General features: G+C 48.7%; 1 long non-coding RNA gene across 2 annotated transcripts in view; it reads right to left on the bottom strand.

The window, feature by feature from the left end:
• LOC143809036 (uncharacterized) overlaps window positions 1-14,097 on the bottom strand; it is a 33,970-nt gene extending 19,873 nt beyond the window's left edge. For both annotated transcript variants that reach the window (XR_013222039.1, XR_013222038.1), the window contains exons 1-2: window positions 13,987-14,097; window positions 13,040-13,121 (exon numbers count right to left, since the gene is read on the bottom strand). This is a non-coding gene — a long non-coding RNA (uncharacterized LOC143809036). The remainder of the gene's footprint in view (window positions 1-13,039; window positions 13,122-13,986) is intronic.
• Between the last annotated feature and the right edge of the window lie 8,884 nt (window positions 14,098-22,981).

The raw sequence follows: 22,981 nt of genomic DNA, 5'->3' as shown, positions 1-22,981 counted from the left end.
GCACTAAAAAGCTTGATAAATCTGTTTCCATTTGCACCTTACCGTCTAAGTTTATTCTATCTGTGACCCTGATTTGCTCTTTGTCATCTATTACCACGGACGCATATGTCGACTCTGGCGCCGCTTTGAGTCTTATGGATTGGTCCTTTGCCAAACGTTGTGGGTATGATTTAGAGCCTTTGGAGACTCTTATTCCTCTGAAGGGGATTGACTCCACCCCATTGGCTAATAATAAACCACAATACTGGACACAAGTAACTATGCGTATTAATCCGGATCACCAGGAGATTATTCGCTTTCTGGTGCTGTATAATCTACATGATGATTTGGTGCTAGGATTGCCTTGGCTGCAATCTCACAACCCAGTCCTCGACTGGAGAGCTATGTCTGTGTTGAGCTGGGGATGTAAGGGGGCTCATGGGGATGTACCTGTGGTTTCCATTTCATCATCTATTCCCTCTGAAATTCCTGAGTTCCTGTCTGACTATCGTGACGTCTTTGAAGAATCCAAGCTTGGTTCATTACCTCCGCACCGAGAGTGCGATTGTGCCATAGATTTAATCCCGGGTAGTAAATACCCAAAGGGTCGTTTATTTAATCTGTCTGTGCCTGAACATGCTGCTATGCGAGAATATATAAAGGAGTCCTTGGAAAAGGGACATATTCGTCCATCGTCATCTCCCTTAGGAGCCGGTTTTTTCTTTGTGTCAAAAAAAGACGGCTCTTTGAGACCATGTATCGATTATCGGCTTTTGAATAAAATCACTGTAAAATATCAATACCCATTGCCGTTGCTGACTGATTTGTTTGCTCGCATAAAGGGGGCCAAGTGGTTCTCTAAGATTGACCTTCGTGGGGCGTATAATTTGGTGCGAATCAGGCAGGGGGATGAGTGGAAAACCGCATTTAATACGCCCGAGGGCCACTTTGAGTATTTAGTGATGCCTTTTGGTCTTTCAAATGCTCCGTCAGTTTTCCAGTCCTTTATGCATGATATTTTTCGCGATTATTTGGATAAATTTATGATTGTGTATCTGGATGATATTCTGATTTTTTCGGATGACTGGGACTCTCATGTCCAGCAAGTCAGGAGGGTTTTCCAGGTTTTGCGGTCTAATTCTTTGTGTGTGAAGGGTTCTAAGTGTGTTTTTGGGGTACAGAGGATTTCCTTTTTGGGATATATTTTTTCTCCCTCTTCCATTGAAATGGATCCTGTCAAGGTTCAAGCTATTTGTGATTGGACGCAGCCCTCTTCTCTTAAGAGTCTTCAGAAATTTTTGGGCTTTGCTAACTTTTATCGTCGATTTATTGCTGGTTTTTCGGATATTGCTAAGCCATTGACCGATTTGACTAAGAAGGGTGCTGATGTTGCTGATTGGTCCCCTGACGCTGTGGAGGCCTTTCGGGAGCTTAAGCGCCGTTTTTCCTCTGCCCCTGTGTTGCGTCAGCCTGATGTTGCTCTACCTTTTCAGGTTGAGGTCGACGCTTCTGAGATCGGAGCTGGGGCAGTGTTGTCGCAGAAAAGTTCTGACTGCTCCGTGATGAGGCCTTGTGCCTTCTTTTCCCGTAAATTTTCGCCCGCTGAGCGGAATTATGATGTTGGGAATCGGGAGCTTTTGGCCATGAAGTGGGCTTTTGAGGAGTGGCGCCATTGGCTTGAGGGGGCCAGACATCAGGTGGTGGTATTGACTGACCACAAAAACTTGATTTATCTTGAGACCGCCAGGCGCCTGAATCCTAGACAGGCGCGCTGGTCATTATTTTTCTCTCGGTTTAATTTTGTGGTGTCATACCTACCGGGTTCTAAGAATGTTAAGGCGGATGCCCTTTCTAGGAGTTTTGAGCCTGACTCGCCTGGTAACTCTGAGCCCACAGGTATCCTTAAGGATGGAGTGGTTTTGTCAGCCGTTTCTCCAGACCTGCGGCGGGCCTTGCAGGAGTTTCAGGCGGATAGACCGGATCGTTGCCCACCTGATAAACTGTTTGTTCCTGATGATTGGACCAGTAGAGTCACCTCTGAGGTTCATTCTTCTGCGTTGGCAGGTCATCCTGGCATTTTTGGTACCAGGGATTTGGTGGCAAGGTCCTTCTGGTGGCCTTCCCTGTCACGAGATGTGCGAGGCTTTGTGCAGTCTTGTGACGTTTGTGCTCGGGCCAAGCCTTGTTGCTCTCAGGCTAGTGGATTATTGTTGCCCTTGCCTATTCCTAAGAGGCCTTGGACGCACATCTCGATGGATTTTATTTCAGATCTGCCTGTTTCTCAGAAGATGTCTGTCATCTGGGTGGTGTGTGACCGTTTCTCTAAGATGGTCCATTTGGTTCCTCTGCCCAAGTTGCCTTCTTCTTCCGAGTTGGTTCCTCTGTTTTTTCAAAATGTTGTTCGTTTGCATGGTATTCCTGAGAATATCATTTTTGACAGAGGGACCCAATTCGTGTCTAGATTTTGGCGGGCATTCTGTGCTAGGATGGGCATAGATTTGTCTTTTTCGTCCGCTTTCCATCCTCAGACGAATGGCCAGACCGAGCGGACTAATCAGACCCTGGAGACATATCTGAGGTGTTTTGTGTCTGCTGACCAGGATGATTGGGTTGCTTTTTTGCCATTGGCAGAGTTCGCTCTCAATAATCGGGCCAGCTCTGCCACTTTGGTGTCCCCATTTTTCTGTAATTCGGGGTTTCATCCTCGATTTTCCTCTGGTCAGGTGGAATCTTCGGATTGTCCTGGAGTGGATGCTGTGGTGGAGAGATTGCATCAGATCTGGGGGCAGGTGGTGGACAATTTGAGGTTGTCCCAGGAGAAGACTCAGCTTTTTGCCAACCGCCACCGTCGTGTTGGTCCTCGGCTTTGTGTTGGGGATTTGGTGTGGTTGTCTTCTCGTTTTGTCCCTATGAGGGTCTCTTCTCCTAAGTTTAAGCCTCGGTTCATCGGCCCGTATAAGATATTGGAGATTCTTAACCCTGTTTCCTTCCGTTTGGACCTCCCTGCATCCTTTTCTATTCATAACGTTTTTCATCGGTCATTATTGCGCAGGTATGAGGTACCGGTTGTGCCTTCCGTTGAGCCTCCTGCTCCGGTGTTGGTTGAGGGTGAGTTGGAGTACGTTGTGGAGAAAATCTTAGACTCTCGTGTTTCCAGACGGAGACTCCAGTATCTGGTCAAGTGGAAGGGATACGGCCAGGAGGATAATTCTTGGGTGAATGCATCTGATGTTCATGCCTCTGATCTGGTTCGTGCCTTTCATAGGGCCCATCCTGATCGCCCTGGTGGTTCTGGTGAGGGTTCGGTGCCCCCTCCTTGAGGGGGGGGTACTGTTGTGAATTTGGATTCTGGGCTCCCCCGGTGGCTACTGGTGGAATTGAACTGGTGTTTTCATCTTCTCTGTTCACCTGTTCCCATCAAGATGTGGGAGTCGCTATATAACCTTGCTGCTCTGTTAGTTGCTTGCCGGTCAACAATGTTATCAGAAGCCTCTCTGTGCTTGTTCCTGCTCCTAGACAACTACTAGATAAGTTGGACTCTTGTCCATGTTTGTTTTTGCATTTTTGTTCCAGTTCACAGCTGTAGTTTCGTTACTGTGTCTGGAAAGCTCTTGTGAACAGGAATTGCCACTCTGGTGTTATGAGTTAATGCCAGAGTTTTAAAGTAATTTCTGGATGGTGTTTTGATACGGTTTTCAGCTGACCATGAAAGTGCCTTTTCTGTCTTCTGCTATGTAGTAAGTGGACCTCAAATTTGCTAAACCTATTTTCATACTACGTTTGTTATTTCATCTTGATTCACCGCCAATACATGTGGGGGGCCTCTGTCTCCTTTCGGGGTATTTCTCTAGAGGTGAGCTAGGACTAATATTTCCCTCTGCTAGCATTATTTAGTCCTCCGGCTGGTGCTGGGCATCTAGAATCAACGTAGGCATGCTACCCGGCCACTGCTAGTTGTGTGTTAGGTTTAGTTCATGGTCAGCTCAGTTCCCATCTTCCAAGAGCTAGTTCCTATATATGCTGATGCTATGTTCTCTTGCCATTGAGAACATGACACTGCCCCAGGCCTACTGCCTCTCGCTCTGTTGCAGGACCGCCCCATCTCTCATCCGGGCCTACTGCCTTTCTGCTACTATACACAGTATAGAACTTATCATCCTTCTCTCAGTTCAAGATTGCTGAGCCATCTCTGTATGGCTCCTAGGAGGACTCACCGACTAACCCCATACGGGTTCACTTCCTGTCCTCATTCTCTAACACATTATTAAGCATTTCTTACAATTAACTAGCTATCTACATATAACTTTGACATGTAAGCATTATTCGACTTTAAGTGCTATTGGTGAACGTCCCCTTTAAGAGGGGACCAAGTCTTTCGGAGGTAGTGCAACTTCTCAAGCTGCAAGTTCGTATACAGCAAGGACTCCGTTGCTGTTTCCAAGAACAGTTTCTTCGAAAAGAGTCCCTTTCTTTGTAAAACCAGTAGAGGGCACCTTTAAGAAGGTGCAAACTATTTACAATAAGTTTGTAATCATGCAGTGTTCATGATCCAGCAGTCTTTATAACATGGGGGAACAAGGAGCAAAAAGGAAAATAAAAGCAAAAATTAAAAGCAATATGGATCCCGGGTAAACAAAGGGATCCCTTTAAGAATAACCCTAGTCGGGTTTAAAGCAGCAAAAAGCAGGGAAACAAACAGTTAACTATTTACATGTTCAGCTTTCTGAGGTTTAGTTGGATGGCTTCCAGGGCTGCACCTGGCACTTAACCCTTCTTGGCCTGGGAAAAGTGAGGTCCAGGGTTACACCCAGTGCTGGACAAACGCCGTTAATCCGTATTTCATGTACAGTTAAATCATGCGCAGCGATGGAGGTCTGCGCAGCTTGAGTATGGGCATTTGCTGCAGCAGAGGTAGCGGCTGCTGCAAGATCAGTCACTGGAACGGAGTCAGCAGCTGTGGCACTAGCAGTCACTGGAGTGGTGTCGGTCGTCAGGGCAGGGTCGTCCTTCATACCTGCTTCAGATGCGGTCCCTCCGGTGCCGGTCTGCTCCATCTACGCTGGGGTCTGGAACGCTGGTTGCGGGGCCTTGTGCTGCGACGTTGTCATCTCTGCTTGCAGCATTCCACTTTCCGGCAGGGCCTTGCTTTCCAGCTTCGGAGCGCTGGAACTTCTTTCCTGCTCCGGACCAGACGAGGCTGCCGACAGGCGTCTGGCGAGGCTCCCGATGAAGGTCTTCTTCCACCCGGCCTCAGTGCTTAGCTGCGTCCGCAGGAGTTGGTCGCCGAGCTCGTCCACTCCGGCCTGCAGGAAGTCAGGGCCATCAGGTGATGCCTGGCAGCGGTATCTCTCTGGGTAGCTGGGGGAGTCCTCTGCTCCGACCCCATGCTCCAATCCCGGGCGGCTGGCCATGGCGTCTCCCACGTGGCTCACTTCTTCTTCCTCGTCCTTTTCCCGCTCTCTCCTTCATGGGCGGTTTCGTTTCCTCTGCCTCCGCCCACCATTGAGGATCAGGAGGCGGAACTCAGCTGCTGACGGACACGTCCTCACGGTGCAATATTTAGACTGGGCGGCCATTGTCTTTTCGCGCTGTTTAGCTGATCCACGCCTACTCCACGCCCCTCTTCTCCTCCTGCGCTCTCCTTAGCGCTGTAATGGCGGCGGTTCTTGGCGGGAACTTTTGGTGGCAAGTGGCAATACACAGTCTTTGCAATAAGTCACAGTCCAAGTATAATAAATCACAGTTCCAAGGCACACATGACCTGATTCTTCAGGCTTAAGTAGATCCTGTTCGTGATGCCAAGTTTGAGCGCCCCCACTGCCGCAGGGCTGAGGGGTACCCGGTACCGGGCCTCTCTGTCTCAGTTCTGGGGTTGTCACGGTGGCTAGACCCGGCCCGTGACCCTGCTGAGGGGAGTCCAATGAAGGTGGAGAGTGATGCTGTGGTGGTGTGGTGCCGGTCGCAGTAAATAACAAGGACACCAGGTTGCAGTCTCTTTACCTCTTTACTGAAGGCTTCAGGATCCTCAGTCCGAAATACGGTTAACCGGGCTGCGTGAGTCCGGCCGGTCCGATGGCACCTCCAGAGTTCCCTTTACAGGTGGAAATCTGTGCCTACCTTCTAGTGCTTGTGTGTTGTAGTCCTTCCCTGCTGTGCTTACGGGATAGTCCTCACAACTGTTGTGTCTGTTTCTGAAGTTCCCTCACAACTCGATTATGATGTTCTGTTTCGTCCCCCAGATGATATGGCTAGGACGCACCCGTATGACGTGTAGGCTTGGAGGTCTTCCGGGACCCTAGAGTCGCCCCTCTCCAGATGTTGCCCCCTGTGTCTGCTTAGGTGATTTTGGGTGAGACAGCCCGCCTAGAACTGACTGTCCTGCCGTAGGTTTGAAGTAAGGCCTGGAGCTCAATACTTCCTCGGCGTTCCGGCCACCGGCTACGCGCCTCAGTAGGATGTTGCCTCGTCTTACAGCACGACTCCTACTGGTGATTCTCCTTGTTGCGTTGATCTCGTTTCTCACTCAGCACAATAAACCTCGCTTCTTGTCCTTTCTTGGGGTACCGCCGCATTGAAGTGCAGGCGCGGTCCCGTAACGTTCTTTCGGTTCGCTAGGCCTCTGTCAGGATCCCACCCCTGACAGGGACCCCCCTGAATCTTTCCCTGCAACACCCTCTGCCACAGGATGTTGCCTGGTTCCAACCCAGTCAGCTTCTCCCTAACTTCCTATCTAACCCCCAGTTTTACCAGATTGTGAGGAGTGGCCTAATACATAGCACCCTTAGCTCCCACTGGAGGCCAGACTGTGAAGTGTATTGGTGTCTGTGATACCTGGTTAGGTGAACTCCTTCAGTGCCATCAGACGTACCATAGCCCCCCTTAGCGGTGGAGCATCAGTACTGCAACGACCAGGACTCTGGGGCGCTGCAATACCTTCCGATATGCAAAGGTATCGGTATCGGATTGGATCGGCCGATACCCAAAAAATATCGGATATCGCCAATACCGATACCCGATACCAATGCATATCAATGGGACACAAAATATCGGAATGGTTCTGCAGCGCCCCAGAGTCCTGGTCGTTGCAGTACTGGAGCTCCACCGCTAAGGGGGGCTATGGTACGTCTGATGGCACTGAAAGAGTTCTTCTGACCAGGTATCACAGTCACCAATACACTTCACAGTCTGGCCTCCAGGGGGAGCTAAGGGTTCTATGTATTAGGCCACTCCTCACAATCTGGTAAAACTGGGGGTTAGGCAGAAAGTTAGATCAGAAAGCTGACTGGGTTGGAACCAGGCAACACCTTGTGGCAGAGGGTGTTGTAGGGGGAAGATTCAGAGGGGTCCCTGTCAGGGGTGGGATCCTGGCAGAGGCCTAGCAAACAGAGAAGAACGTTATGGGACCGCGCCTGCACGATATAGCGGCGGTACCCCAAGAAAGGATAAGAAGCGAGGTTCATTGTGCTGAGTGAGAAACGAGATCAACGCAACAAGGAGAATACCAGTAGGAGTCGTGCTGTAAGACGAGGCAACATCCTATTGAGGCGCATAACCGGTGGCCGGAACGCCGAGGAAGTATAGAACTCCAGGCCAAACTTCAAACCTACGGCAGGACAGTCAGTTATAGGCGGGCTGTCTCATCCAATTGACCTAGGAAGACACAGGGGGGTAACAACAGGAGTGGGGCGACGCTAGAGTCCCGGAAGAGGTCCGAGCCTCCCCGTCATACGGGTGCGTCCTAACCATAAGATCTGGGGGACGTGGAAGAACATCAGAATCGAGTTGTGAGGGAACACGAGAAACAGACACAACAGTTGTGAGGACTATCCCGTGGTGCTTAGCAGGGAAGGACTACAACACACAAGCGCTAGAAGGTAGGCACAGATTTCCACCTGCAAAGGGAACTCTGGAGGTGCCATCGGACCGGCCAGGCTTGCGCAGCCCGGTTAACCGTATTTCGGATTGAGGATCCTGAAGCCTTCAGTAAAGAGGTAAAGAGACTGCAACCTGGTGTCCTCGTTCTTTACTGCAACCTGCACCGCACCACCACAACATCATCACCATCACGCACACCATTCCCTCTACCTTTATTGTACGCCCCTCAGCAGGGTCACGGACTGGGTCTAGCCACCGTGACAACCCCAGAACAGAGACTCAGAGGCCTGGTACCGGGTACCCCTCGGCCCTGCGGCAGTGGGGGCGCTACAACTTGGCGTCACGAACAGGATCTACTTAAGCCTGAAGAATCAGGTCATGTGTGCCTTGGAACTGTGATTTATTATACTTGGACTGTGACATATTGCAAAGACTGTGCCGCGCCACTTGCCGCCAAAATCTGCCGCCATTACAGCGCTGAGGAGAGCGCAGGAGAAGAAGAGGGGCGTGGAAGTGGGCGTAAACAGGCTGGAGAGCGCGAAAGACAATGGCCGCCCAGTCTAAATATTTTTGCATCCTGAGGACGTGTCCGTCAACAGCCGAGATCCGCCTTCTCATCCTCTTTGGAGGGTGGAGACCATGGAGACGGGGCCGCCCACGAAAAAGACCGCGGGAAGAAGACACTGGAGAGGAAGCGAAGATGGCGACGCCGGGAGCACAGCGTGGGAATGACCCGACTCAGCGAGAGGCTGCACAACCCGACACAGCCCCGGATACGCCATCGTTGAGGGAACTGACCCTTGCGGAGTTACCGATGGGCCGACCCCCCTGGCCGCCGTCCGAGGAGTGTGTGGCTGCAGCCGAGGCTCGGCAGATAGCCTACCGCCTGGAAGCCGACGCCCGTGTGATCGCTCGGCTGGGCCAACCTACGGAGGTCCGCCTGTCTCCGGTGTCCCCCGCTTCTTTCATCCCGACCGCGGTGGAGTGTGAGCTGCAGGCGCAGGGCTTGAGGATCCTGCCGGAGGCAGAACACCTGCGATGCCTGATGACAGCATGGTGAAACAGACCCCAGCCTGCAGTCCAGGTCGATCTGACCAGCGTCGAAGAGACCCCGCCATCACACTGGGGTGTTGTGGTGTCCTTCAACTCCCGGAAGGGAAGGGGAGTTATCCAGGAGATCGGGGAGCCGCTACAGGTCCGTGTTGACCGGGAAGAAGTGGAGCCCTGCGGGGGAAGGTACGATTGCGACCTGGAACCTGGCGACGCCGTGACCTATACCCGGTGGAGGAGGGAAACTGGCGAGACGGGCTGGATGGCTCGGGGCGTCCAGCGGTGTGTCGCACTCCAGGCTGCTACTGGGACATCTGAGGACGAGCCTCCTGCAGAGAAGGTGATGGAACCTGTCTCCGTGGAATCTCCAGAAGTCCGGGCTCACCGTGTGCCCCTGGGTCGCACTTGCCCACGAGTAAGGAGGGCATCCCGGCGAGGGATGTTGTCATTGCTGGAGCCAGGACCGGCCCTTGCTACACCAACGCGACCCATTGGCCGAGTGAGGCCTGGAAGGAGACTGCCCCCTGCACCGCCAGAAAACTGAGTAAGCAAAAATGCTTTATTGATTGTAAATAGTTCATTGTTTTCTGCTGTTATGCTGCTAAAACCCGTCCAGGGTTAACTCTTAAAGGGATCCCTTTGTTGATCCGGGATCCCTATTGCTTTTTGGTTGTTTCTACTTTTTTGCCTTAGTTATCAAGAGACTGCCGAATCATGGACGGTGAATGATTCAAAAACTGATGTTGTAAATAGTTTGCATCTTCTTAAAGGTGCTCTCTACTGGTTTTATAAAAGAAAGGACTCTTTGCGAAGAAACTGTTCCGGGGAGCAGTATCGGAGTCCTTGCTGCATACGGACTTGCAGCTTGAGAAGTTGCACTACCTCATAGAGACTTGGTCCCCTCTTAAAGGGGATGTTCATCGATAGCACTTAAGGAATGATGATGCTTTAAAAGAAGAAGTAATAATGCTGATATGTAAAAGTTATATGTAGAAAGCTAGTTAATCGTTAGAAATGTTTAATAATGTTGATAAAGAAAGAGGACAGAAAGTGAACCCGTACGGGGTTAGTCAGTGAGTCCTCCTAGGAGCCATACAGAGATGGCTCAGTAATCCTGAACTGAAAGATGGATGATACGTTCTATACTGTGTATAGTAGTAGAAAGACAGTAGGCCCAGGCAGAAAGGGGCGGTCCTGTAACAGAAAGGAGAGGCAGTAGGCCTGGAGCAGTTAGGACAGGCGGTCCTGCAGATGTAAAGAAGGAGAATGCATAAAAGTTGATTAGCCTTATAATGTTTTATAAGAAGGTCTTTAGTGGATTTAGCGAGTACATCCTTAAAGGCAAAGTTAAATTATTGTTCAAAGAATTTGCACTTAGTAGAATACCCGGTTGGGTAAGAAAAGTTATTTATAGTATGTTATTTAAAGTATTTAACCATGTTTGTAACGTTCAAGTGTCCTCACCTCCCATAAAGGGAAGCTCTGTTAAAAAGTTTACTTGTACTTGCATTTTCAAAATTGTATGTCTTTTTGCTGACATGTATTGTTGTTTTCTTCCCAGTCCAGGAGTACTGGATTTAACCGGGGGGGAGTGCAGCACCCCAGAGTCCTGGTCGTTGCAGTACTGGAGCTCCGCCGCTAAGGGGGGCTATGGTACGTCTGATGGCACTGAAAGAGTTCTTCTGACCAGGTATCACAGTCACCAATACACTTCACAGTCTGGCCTCCAGGGGGAGCTAAGGGTTTTATGTATTAGGCCACTCCTCACAATCTGGTAAAACTGGGGGTTAGGCAGAAAGTTAGATCAGAAAACTGACTGGGTTGGAACCAGGCAACACCTTGTGGCAGAGGGTGTTGTAGGGGGAAGATTCAGAGGGGTCCCTGTCAGGGGTGGGATCCTGGCAGAGGCCTAGCAAACAGAGAAGAACGTTACGGGACCGCGCCTGCACGATATAGCGGCGGTACCCCAAGAAAGGATAAGAAGCGAGGTTCATTTTGCTGAGTGAGAAACGAGATCAACGCAACAAGGAGAATACCAGTAGGAGTCGTGCTGTAAGACGAGGCAACATCCTATTGAGGCGCATAACCGGTGGCCGGAACGCCGAGGAAGTATAGAGCTCCAGGCCAAACTTCAAACCTACGGCAGGACAGTCAGTTATAGGCGGGCTGTCTCATCCAATTGACCTAGGAAGACACAGGGGGGTAACAACAGGAGTGGGGCGACGCTAGAGTCCCGGAAGAGCTCCAAGCCTCCCCATCATACGGGTGCGTCCTAACCATAAGATCTGGGGGACGTGGAAGAACATCAGAATCGAGTTGTGAGGGAACACGAGAAACAGACACAACAGTTGTGAGGACTATCCCGTGGTGCTTAGCAGGGAAGGACCACAACACACAAGCGCTAGAAGGTAGGCACAGATTTCCACCTGCAAAGGGAACTCTGGAGGTGCCATCGGACCGGCCAGGCTTGCGCAGCCCGGTTAACCGTATTCCAGATTGAGGATCCTGAAGCCTTCAGTAAAGAGGTAAAGAGACTGCAACCTGGTGTCCTCGTTCTTTACTGCAACCTGCACCGCACCACCACAACATCATCACCATCACGCACACCATTCCCTCTACCTTTATTGTACGCCCCTCAGCAGGGTCACGGACCGGGTCTAGCCACCGTGACAACCCCAGAACAGAGACTCAGAGGCCCGGTACCGGGTACCCCTCGGCCCTGCGGCAGTGGGGGCGCTACAGTTCCCAGGGTCTGAAGGAGAGGAAATAAAAATAAATAAAGAATAAAAATAAAAAATATTGATATACTCACCCCTCGGACGGCCCCTGGCTCTCACCGGTCCAAGCGTCTGCCTCCGTTCCTAAGAATGCAGAGTGAAGGACCTTCGATGACGTCGTGGCTCGTGATTGGTCGTGTGACCGCTCATGTGACCGCTCACGCGACCAATCACAAGCTGCGACGTCATCGCAGGTCCTACACTCACTGCATTCTTAGGAACGGAGGCTGCCGGTTACATCGCTAAGGTCCAGGGTCCGCCGGAGGGGTGAGTATATCCATATTTTTTATTTTTATTCTTTATTTTTTACATGAATATGGATCCCAGGGCCTGAAGGAGAGTCTCCTCTCCTCCAGACCCTGGGAACCATACACTGGGAACTTCCGATTCCGATTTCCGATATCACAAAAATATCGGAACTCAGTATCGGAATTCCGATACAGCAAATATCGGCCGATACCCGATACTTGCGCTATCGGAATGCTCAACACTAGCGGTAACACAAACCCCTCATTTATCTCCAGGAAGCTCCCCAAGATCGGACAATGAATGTTCAGATAGAGACTTGTCTGGATGGGTCGATGGTCACAGGACTGCCACTAGGAATTTCGGGGCCCCATACTGGCAAAATTTTCGGGGCCCCCTTGAGACTCCGCCCAGGCTCCACCCCAGCCCTGCCTCCACCCCTCTTACCATCCACAGTCCCACTGCCCTCTCTTGCAAAAACTCCACTTCTGCACCACATCCTCACCAATCACACATTTACAGTTCCCATCACCACATACATGGCCGGCAGCTTTTGTTTTGGCCAAAAGATTTTTTAATCCACCACCAAGACAAGGTAGACTCTTCTGGCTGGGCTCTACTCTACTGTAACTTAATAAACATTTGTTAAAATATCCAATACAATTTAGGCATATTTTTATTTATTTTCCAATTTTTAAATGACCAATAATATCACAAACAAGGAAAAATACCGCCACACCATGATCAGACACCATATTACTACCACATAGTGACCTATAATACCACATACAAGAAACAAATAACGCCACACCATGTCCAGACCACATATTACCACCACAGTGACCGAAAAATACCACATACAAGGGACAACTACCACCACACCATGACCAAACCACATAATACCACCACAATGACCAAATAATAGCACATACAAGGGACAAATACCGCCACACCTTGGCCGGACAACATATTACCACCGCATAGTGACTGAATACTGCAATACTGATCATTAATAAAAAAAACCCCACACTACTATCACCATAAGTGCCATTATACACCGGAGATCTGTACTTAGTATTCAGTGTCTGTGTACAGGTAACACACTAACTCACCACTGACGTCTCTTGGTGAAGTCCTACAGTCTCGCTTTCCATCTTCATCCAGCACAGACCATCTTCCAGCCAGGACTCGTCTCTGCAGGAAATAACATAGTTATCTAGAGCTCCGCTTGCAGAACACATTGCTTAATTTTTTCCCGACTTCTATACTACACCAGATGAAGAAAAAAAGGCGACCTAGTGTCGCTCTGCACAGTAACAGGACCACCTCCCCATTTAAAACAGTATCCTCAAAAAATAAAATTAATACATCACTGCAGTAATAATATCCCTTAATTAGCCCCTATGGTAATAATATCCGCATCCTGGCCCCCGTGTATCTCATTCCTGGCTCCAGCCATATGTTCTCCCATCCTGCCCTCATGAGTATCCATTCTACCCCATATGATCTCCCCATCCTGCTCCATGATCCTGACCCATCTGTCCCATTATCCTGCCGCCCCATCGGTCTCCATCCTGCTCCGTGATCCTGCACCATGATCCTGCCCCATCTGTCTCCATTCCGTCTCACATCCTGCCCCGTCTCACATTCTGCCCCGTGTCTCACATCCTGCCACCTGTCACACATTCTGCGTCCCTGTGCAGTTTCCATACCTGCCCCCTTGTGTCTCACATTCTGCCCCGTGTCACACATTCTGTCCCCCTGTGTTGTTTTCATTCCTACCCCGTTGTTTCCATTCCTGCCCCCTGTGGTGTTTCCATTCCTGCCCCCCTGTGGTGTTTCCATTCCTGCCCCCTGTGGTGTTTCCATTCCTGCCCCCTGTGATGTTTTCATTTCTGCCCCCAGTGTTTTCATTCCTGCCCCGTTTTTCATTCCTGCCCCCCTGATTTCATTCCTGCCCCGTGTTCTTTTCTTTCCTGCCCCTGTGTCCCCCATCCTTCCTTCCTGTCTTTATCATGCCCCGGGCTTGCTGCATTCAGTAAAAAAAAAAACACCTTACCTGGCCGCTGTCCAGTGCCGACATCCATCCCGGGCATTTCAGCGCGGTTTTGCTGGCGAATGACGATGACGTCATACGCCGGCGACGTGCGCGCTGATGTCAGCTGCCAGCTTCCGATTGGCTGGCGGCTTTAACTGTTGCCTTGCGGGCCCAGACGGGCCCGCAAGGCAACAGAGGACACTGAACCTGCGTCTCAGACACAGGTTCAGTGTACTGTCAGAAGCCTGCCGCTGGGGCCCGGGCCCAATGGGCAGATGAGACGGGGCCCAATGCGGGCCCCCTCTGCCCACCGGGCCGCATACGCCACTCAGGGCAGTAATGCCCTGATGGCGGCCGTGGATGGTCAATGCTGACAGATTAAAGTCATCTGAACCTGCTGATGTTGTTAGAATCGGTCAATCATCTAACATGTATGTCAGAAGAGTCTGCAGGGAATATAGGAGTCTAGAGGTTACACAAAGGAATCGGGAGGTGACACACAGGAGTCTGAAGGAGGAAAGAGGAGTATGGATTAAGATAGAGGAGCCTGGACGTGACAGAGGACTCAGGTGGGGACAGAGAAGACTGGAAGAAGACAAAGGGGCATGGAGGGAACAGAAAAGCCTGAAAGAAGATAGAGGAGCATGGAAGGAACAGTGGGGAGTGGAAGAAGACAGAGGAGCATGAAGGGAACAGAGGAGCCTGGAGGAAGACAAACAGGCCTCAATGAAGACAGAGATGCTTGGAGGAAGACAGAGGGGCCTGGAGGAAGACAGAGGGGCCTGGAGGAAGACAGAGGGGCCTGGAGGAAGAAAGGGGATTGGAGAAAGACAGAGGGACCTGGAAGAAATAGAGGAGCCTGGAGAAATACAAACAAGTCACAATGAAAACAGAGATACTTAGAGGAAGACAGAGGGGCCTGGAGGAAGACAGAGGGGTCTGGAGGAAGACAGAGGGGCCTGGAGGAAGATAGAGGTGCAAGGAGAAAGACAGAGGGGCCTGGAGGAAGACAGAGGGGCCTGGAGGAAGACAGAGGGGCCTGGAGAAAGACAGAGTGGACTGGAGGAAGAAAGAGGGGCCTGGAGGAAGAAATAGGGACCTGAAGAAAGACAGAGGGGCCTGGAGGAAGAAAGAGGGGATTGGAGAAAGACAGAGGGACCTGGAAGAAATAGAGGAGCCTGGAGAAATACAAACAAGTCACAATGAAAACAGAGATACTTAGAGGAAGACAGAGGGGCCTGGAGGAAGACAGAGGGGTCTGGAGGAAGACAGAGGGACCTGGAAGGGACAGAGGAGCCTGAAGGAAGACAGAGGAGCCTGGAAAAGGGTAAAGGAGCCTATAGGAAGACAAAGGAGCGCAGAGACAAACAGAGGTGCCTGGAGGAAGGCAGAGGGACCTGGGTGAAGGCAAAGGGGCCTGGTGGGGACAGAAGATCCTGGAGGAAGACAGAATGTCCTGGAAGAAGACAGAAAACCCTGCAGGAAGACAGATGAGCCTGGGGTAAGACAGAGGACCCTGGAGGAAGACAAAGGAGCCTGGAGGGGATAAAGCACCCTGGAAGGTACAGAGGTACCTGGAGGAAAACATCAGATCCTTGAGGAAGACAGTGGGGCCTGGAGGAAGACAATTGAGCCTGGAGGGGATAGAGCACCCTGAAAGGGGCAGAGGAGCCTGTAGAAGTCTGGAGGATGATAAAGGGGACAAAGAGTCTGAAGGGTTTGGAGAAGGACAAATTAGTTTGGAGAAGGACAGAAGAGTTGGGAGGAAGACAGTGGAGCCTGGAAAAGATACACAGGAGTCTGGAGGAGGACAGAGGGTCCTGGAGAAAACTAGATGGACCTGGATCGAGGACGTATGGAATGGACAGAGGGGTCTGGAGGGGACAGAACAGTTTGCCGGCGACAGAGGATTTGGAACCATTACATTATGTACTGTTTATCTACCTTTCTCATATGTATGTACTGTATGTTCAGAACTCTTTACATCATTCCGCATTATCGAGTGACGGATTAGTGGAGTTGTTACTATTAGCGTCTTGTATTTTTCTATTTCCTCCTTGTGTTGTGATCCTCTGGAGCCTCCGATGTATTATCGTCCTGCGCTGCTGCCAGCTAATCAGTCTTTGTTAGAAGATGGAAACATAGAATAGTTTTAGCCGTTCCAAATTAAACAAACACATTGAGCGATCGTCACTAATCAGCGCCAAAGCTGCGGCTGCGAGAAATAATTCTATTACAGAATACAGAAACCATCAGTCATTAGAGATGCGGAATATTGCTTGATTTAGAGCGATCTATAAAAGTAAGTGGAGCCATGAATTACAGGCGTATAATAAGATATCGGCGCCACGTGGTAAGGATAGGACAAAGCTCTGTAATATCCAGCCCAGAGGAAACGCGCCATTAATAACCGTCTTCTGATAATCGCACTTCATGGAGAACCAACTGGCAGAGTCCAGGGAGCAGTCTACAAAAGTTAGTGACACAGGCACCACCGCTTTTACGTAAGATAAGCCCCCAACCCCTGGCATTTCTGTCAAAACTAGTGTTAACACAACCCAAAATTACTGCACCCCAGATCAGACCCATTAACATCTACAGACTCCAGAAATACCTACCCCATAATATACCAGAGCCCCTCAAAAATATGAACCACAGACCTGACACCTGATCTCCTCTGTACAAACCCGTACCCTACACCGGACTCTGTAAATCAAGACAGTCTCAGACCAGACCCCCTAGATAAATACAGAACTCACAATCCCTACATAAATTCAGCCCCCAGACCCCCAAAAATACAAACCCTACACCAAATGTCACAAATAATCACAGACCAGACACCTAAAAAGTCACAGATAATAGATCCTCTAAATGTCACACATCCTAGACCCCCCTAAATAAATACAGCCCCCACACCAGACCCCCTAAATAAATACAGCCCCCACACCAGACCCCCTAAATAAATACAGCCACTACACCAGACCCCCTAAATAAATACAGTCCCCACACCAGACCCTATAACCTATAAATAGTGACCACACCAGACCCCCTAAATAAATAGTAACCACACTAGACCCCCTAAATAAATACAGTCACCACACCAAACCCCCTAAGTCAGTACGGATCTTAGAACCTTTAACCCCTTAGTGACAGAGCCAATTTGGTACTTAATGACCGAGCCAATTTTTACAATTCTGACCAGTGTCACTTTATGAGGTTATAACTCTGGAACGCTTTATCGGATCCCACTGATTCTGAGATTGTTTTTTCGTGACATATTGTACTTCATGTTAGTGGTAACATTTCTTCAATATTACTGGCGATTATTTATGAAAAAAACAGAAATATGGCGAAATTTTTTTAAATTTTGCAATTTTCAAACTTTGTATTTTTATGCCCTTAAATGAGAGAGATGTGTCACAAAAAATAGTTAATAAATAACATTTCCCACATGTCTACTTTACATCAGCACAATTTTGGAAACAATATTTTTTTTTGTTAGGGAGTTAAAAGGGTTAAAAGTTGACCAGCAATTTCTCATTTTTACAACACCATTTTTTTTTAGGGACCACATCACATTTGAAGTCATTTTGAGGGGTCTATATGATAGAAAATAACCAAGTGTGACACCATTCTAAAAACTGCACCCCTCAAGGTGCTCAAAACCACATTCAAGAAATTTATTAACCCTTTACGTGCTTCACAGGAACTGAAACAATGTGGAAGGCAAAAATGAACATTTTACTTTTTTTTGCAAACATTTTACTTCAGAACCATTTTTTTTTATTTTCACAAGAGTAAAAACAGAAATTTAACCATAAATGTTGTTGTGCAGTTTCTCCTGAATACGCCGATACCCCATATGTGGGGGTAAACCACTGTTTGGGCGCACCGCAGAGCTTGGAAGAGAAGGAGCGCCGTTTGACTTTTTCAATGCAGAATTGGCTGGAATTGAGATCGGATGCCATGTCGCGTTTGGAGAGCCCCTAATGTGCCTAAACAGTGGAAACCCCCCACAAGTGACACCATTTTGGAAACTAGACCCCTTAAGGAACTTATCTAGATGTGTGGTGAGCACTTTGAGCCCCCAAGTGCTTCACAGAAGTTTATAAAGTAGAGCCGTGAAAATAAAAAAATCGCATTTGTTTACACAAAAATGATCTTTTCGCCCACAAATTCTTATTTTCACAAGGGTAACAGGAGAAATTAGACCACAAAAGTTGTTGTGCAATTTCTCCTGAGTACGTCGATACCCCATATGTGGGGGTAAACCTCTGTTTGGGCGCACCGCAGAGTTTGGAAGAGAAGGAGTGGCATTTTACTTTTTCAATGTAGAATTGGCTGGAATTGAGATCGGACGCCATGTCGCGTTTGGAGAGCCCCTGATGTGTCTAAACAGTGGAAACCCCCCACAAGTGACACCATTTTGGAAACTAGACCCCTTAAGGAACTTAACTAGATGTGTGGTGAGCACTTTAAACCTCCAGGTGCTTCACGGAAGTTTATAGCGTAGAGCCGTGAAAATAAAAAGTCGCATTTTTTCTACAAAAATTATATTTTTGCCCCAAAATTTTTATTTTGACAAGGGTAACAGGAGAAATTAGACCACAAAAGTTGTTGTGCAATTCTCCTCAGTACGTCGATACCCAATATGTGGGGGTAAACCATTGTTTGGGCGCACCGCCGAGCTTGGAAGAGAAGGAGTGCCGTTTTACTTTTTCAATGTAGAATTGGCTGGAATTGAGATCGGACACCATGCCGCGTTTGGGAGCCCCTGATGTGCCTAAACAGTAGAAACCCCCCACAAGTGACCCCATTTTGGATACTAGACCCCTTAAGGAACTTAACTAGATGTGTGGTGAGCACTTTAAGCCCCCAAGTGCTTCACATAAATTTATAAAGTAGAGCCGTGAAAATAAAAAATCCTTTTTTTTTTCCTCAAAAATTATTTTTTTTAGCCTGCAATTTTTTATTTTCTCAAGGGTAACAGGAGACATTGGACCTCAAAATCTGTTAACCAGTTTGTCCTGAGTACGCTGATACCCCATATGTGGGTGGGGGAGCACTGTTTGGGCACCCATGGGAGCTCGGAAGGGAAGGAGCACCGCTTGGAATGCAGACTTTGATGGAATGCTCTGCGGGCGTCATGTTGCATTTGCAGAGCTCCTGATGTACCTAAACAGTAGAAACCCCCCACAAGTGACCCCATTTTGGAAACTAGACCCCCCCAAAGAGCTTATCTAGATGTGTAGTGAGCACCATGAACCCCCAAGTGCTTCACAGAAGTTTATAATGTAGAGCCTTGAAAATAAAAAAAATCATTTTTTTTCCACAAAAATGATTTTTCACCCCCAAATTTTTACTTTCACAAGGGTAACAGGAGAAATTGGACCACAAAATTTATTGTGCAATTTATGCTGAGTACACTGATACCCCAGATGTGGGGGTAAACCACTGTTTGGGCGCTTGGCAGAGCTCGGAAGGGAAGGAGCGCCGTTTTGGAAAGCAGACTTTGATAGAATGGTCTGCGAGCGTCATGTTGCATTTGCAGAGCCCCTGATGTACCTAAAAAGTAGAAACCCCTCACAAGTGACCCCATTTTGGAAACTAGACCCCCCAAGGAACTGATCTAGATGTGTGGTGAGAACTTTGAATGCCCAAGTGCTTCACAGAAGTTTATAACGCAGAGTCGTGAAAATAAAAAATATATTTTTTTTTCCACAAAAAAGATTTTTTAGCCCCCAAGTTTTTATTTTCACAAGGGTACCAGAGAAATTGGACCCCAAAAGTTGATGTCCAATTTGTCCTGAGTACACTGATATCCCATGTGTGGGGGGGACCACTGTTTGGGCGCACGGCAGAGCTCGGAAGGGAAGGAGCGCCGTTTTGGAATGCAGACTTTGATAGAATGGACTGCGGGCGTTATGTTGCGTTTGCAGAGCCCCCGATGTACCTAAACAGTAGAAACCCCCCACAAGTGACCCCATTTTGGAAACTAGACCCCCCAAGGAACTTATCTAGATGTGTTGTGAGAACTTTGAATGCCCAAGTGCTTCACAGAAGTTTATAATGCAGACTGGTGAAAATAAAAAAAATAAAAAATTTCCACAAAAAAGATTTTTTAGCCCCCAAATTTTTATTTTGACAAGGGTAACAAGAGAAATTGGACACCAAAAGTTGTTGTCCAATTTGTCCTGAGTACACTGATACCCCATGAGTGGGGGGGACCACTGTTTGGGTGCATGGCAGAGCTCGGAAGGGAAGGAATGCCATTTTGGAATGCAGACTTTGATAGAATGGTCTGCGGGCATGATGTTGCATTTGCAGAGACCCTGATGTACCTAAACAGTAGAAACCCCCCAAAAGTGACCCCATTTTGGAAACTAGACCCCCCAAGGAACTTATCTAGATGTGTGGTGAGAACTTTGAATGCCCAAGGGCTTCACAGAAGTTTATAATGCAGAGTTGTGAAAATAAAAAATATATTTTTTTTCCACAAAAAAGATTTTTAGCCCCCACGTTTTTATTTTCACAAGGGTAACAGGAGAAATTGGACCCTAAAAGTTGTTGTCCAATTTATTCCGAGTACGCTGATGCCCCATATGTGGGGGTAAACCACTGTTTGGGCGCACGGCAGAGCTCGGAAGGGAGGGAGCACCATTTGACTTTTTATGCGCAAAATTGGCTGTTGCGTTTAGAGACCCCCTGATGTACCTAAACAGTGGAAACCCCCCAAATCTAACTCCAACCTTAACCCCAACACACGCCTAACCCTAATGCCAACCCGATCCATAATCCTAATCACAACCCTAACGATAATCACAACCCTAACCCCAAAACAACCATAACCCTAATCAGAACCCTAAATCCAACACACCCCTAATCCTAATCTGAACCCCAACCTCAAACCTAACCCTAATCCCAATACACCCCTAATCCCAACCCTAACCTTAACCCCAAACCTAACCCTAATGCCAACCCTAATCCCAACTCTAACCCTAACTTTAGCCGCAACCCTAGTCCTAACTTTAGCCCCAACCCTAGCCCTAACTTTAGCCCCAACCCTAACCCTAGCCCCAACCCTAACCATATATTTAGCCCCAACTCTAACCCTAGCCCTAACTTTAGCCCCAACCCTAACCCTAGCCCTAACCCTAAATTTAGCCCCAACCCTAACCCTAAATTTAGCCCTAACCATAACCCTAAATTTAGCCCCAACCCTAACCCTAAATTTAGCCCCAACCTTAACACTAACCATAAATTTAGCCCCAACCCTAACCCTAACCCTAAATTTAGTCCCAACCCTAACCCTAGCCCTAACCCTAACCCTAAATTTAGCCCCAACTCCTCTAGCTGCCGGCCGGCAGATCATGGCGGGCGCACTGTGCATGCGCCCACCATTTTCTTACCGATGGAAGAAGCCGGAGGCCAGGAGAGGACACAGGAGGACCCAGGGACACCTGTAAGTATGATAGGGTCCCCGAATCCCCCTATTTCTCTGTCCTCTGATGTGCGATCACATCAGAGGACAGAGAATTACACATCGCTTTTTTTTTTTGTGCAGTCGCCGGTAAACAGTTAATTACCGGCGATCGCAAAAAATGGGTCGGTAAAAACCGACCCCGATCATGTTCTTTGGGGTCTCGGCTACCCCCGGCAGCCGAGACCCCAAAGATCTCCCGGGTGCCGGTTGGCCGGAAGAAGATGGCGGTGCCAATCGGGAGCCACGAGGAGCACCGGGGGAGACAGGTGAGTATCGGGGGGCTATCAAGGGCGATCGGGGACCCCATTTCTCTGTCCTCTGATGTGCAATCACATCGGAGGACAGAGAAATTAAATGGCAAATCGCGTTTTTTTTTGTTTTTTTGCGACCGCCGGTAAACGGTTAATTACCGGCGATCGCAACTCGGGGGTCGGTAAAAAACAGAAATGTATAAGGTGATAACCCCAAATTAGTATTTAACAGAAATTTAACCAAGAACTAATTTAAACAATATCTTTATTATAATATTAGGATAAATAAACCAACACAACCCCTTAAAAAACCCTTCTATTGTAGACAGGGTTACCTGGTATGTGTATACACGGGCAGAGGGGTAGGGTACCTATGTACGATCTGACACCTATGCGTCCCTATAGTGTCCCCTACCTATTTTGCGGAGGTTGGCACCCTCTTGGACGCAATGTGGCGCCCCCGCTCCTCGACGACTGACCCTTAATGCCCTATGGATCCCTGGTACACCGTAATTAGGGACACCTAACGACTGCCCACACTTAGGGCCCACACCTAACAAAACACATACCAAATGAAATTTTCACCCAAATACCACAATGTCAAAAAGATATGCCGTAGCAAAAACTTATACGGCACAATAGACAATCTATTCTAAACCTCCTTCACCGGCTATTATACCCTTGTGCGTCCCTATCTGCACTGCCCTGCCTAACAGCGGAGGTTGGCACCCTCTTGATCGCAAAGTGGCGCCCCCGCTCCTCGGCGGCTGTCCCTTGGATGCCCTTAATAGGTCCCTACAGATAATTGAGTCCCCCTAGGGAAAGGTGCCTATGGGGCTATATTAGTGGGCTATACTCTGAGCACAAGGTCATTGCAGTACCAAAAAGCACAGTGAAGGAGACCTAGTGTCCGCATATACCAGCTATACTAATGATTTATTCACACAAAACAAAAAATAAATAACAATATTCTCTACGTACCAAAGATGCATATACACATTAATGGCATTGCTATATCAGATAATATATGGTGAAAAGATCAAGATATTAAATGATTAAAAACTCTGGTGCACTTATCTGTGCCCGGATCTCGCCTCTACGCGTTTCCCCCCCATGATATGGTTCCTCAGGAGGCACATGGGAAAAAGAACCGTGTGTTACCACATCGGTGATATGCTGTGCCTGGTTGTAGGTCGGTAAAAAACCCCCGAATCATGTTCTCTGGGGTCTCGGCTACCCCCGGTAACCAAGACCCCAGAGAAAATCCGACTCTGGGGGGCGC

The sequence above is a fragment of the Ranitomeya variabilis genome, chromosome 2 (assembly GCF_051348905.1).
Source record: "Ranitomeya variabilis isolate aRanVar5 chromosome 2, aRanVar5.hap1, whole genome shotgun sequence".
NCBI classification, from domain to species: Eukaryota; Metazoa; Chordata; class Amphibia; order Anura; family Dendrobatidae; genus Ranitomeya; species Ranitomeya variabilis.
Note: the sequence above shows the minus strand (reverse complement) of the source record. Positions and strands in the feature narration are given on the sequence as shown.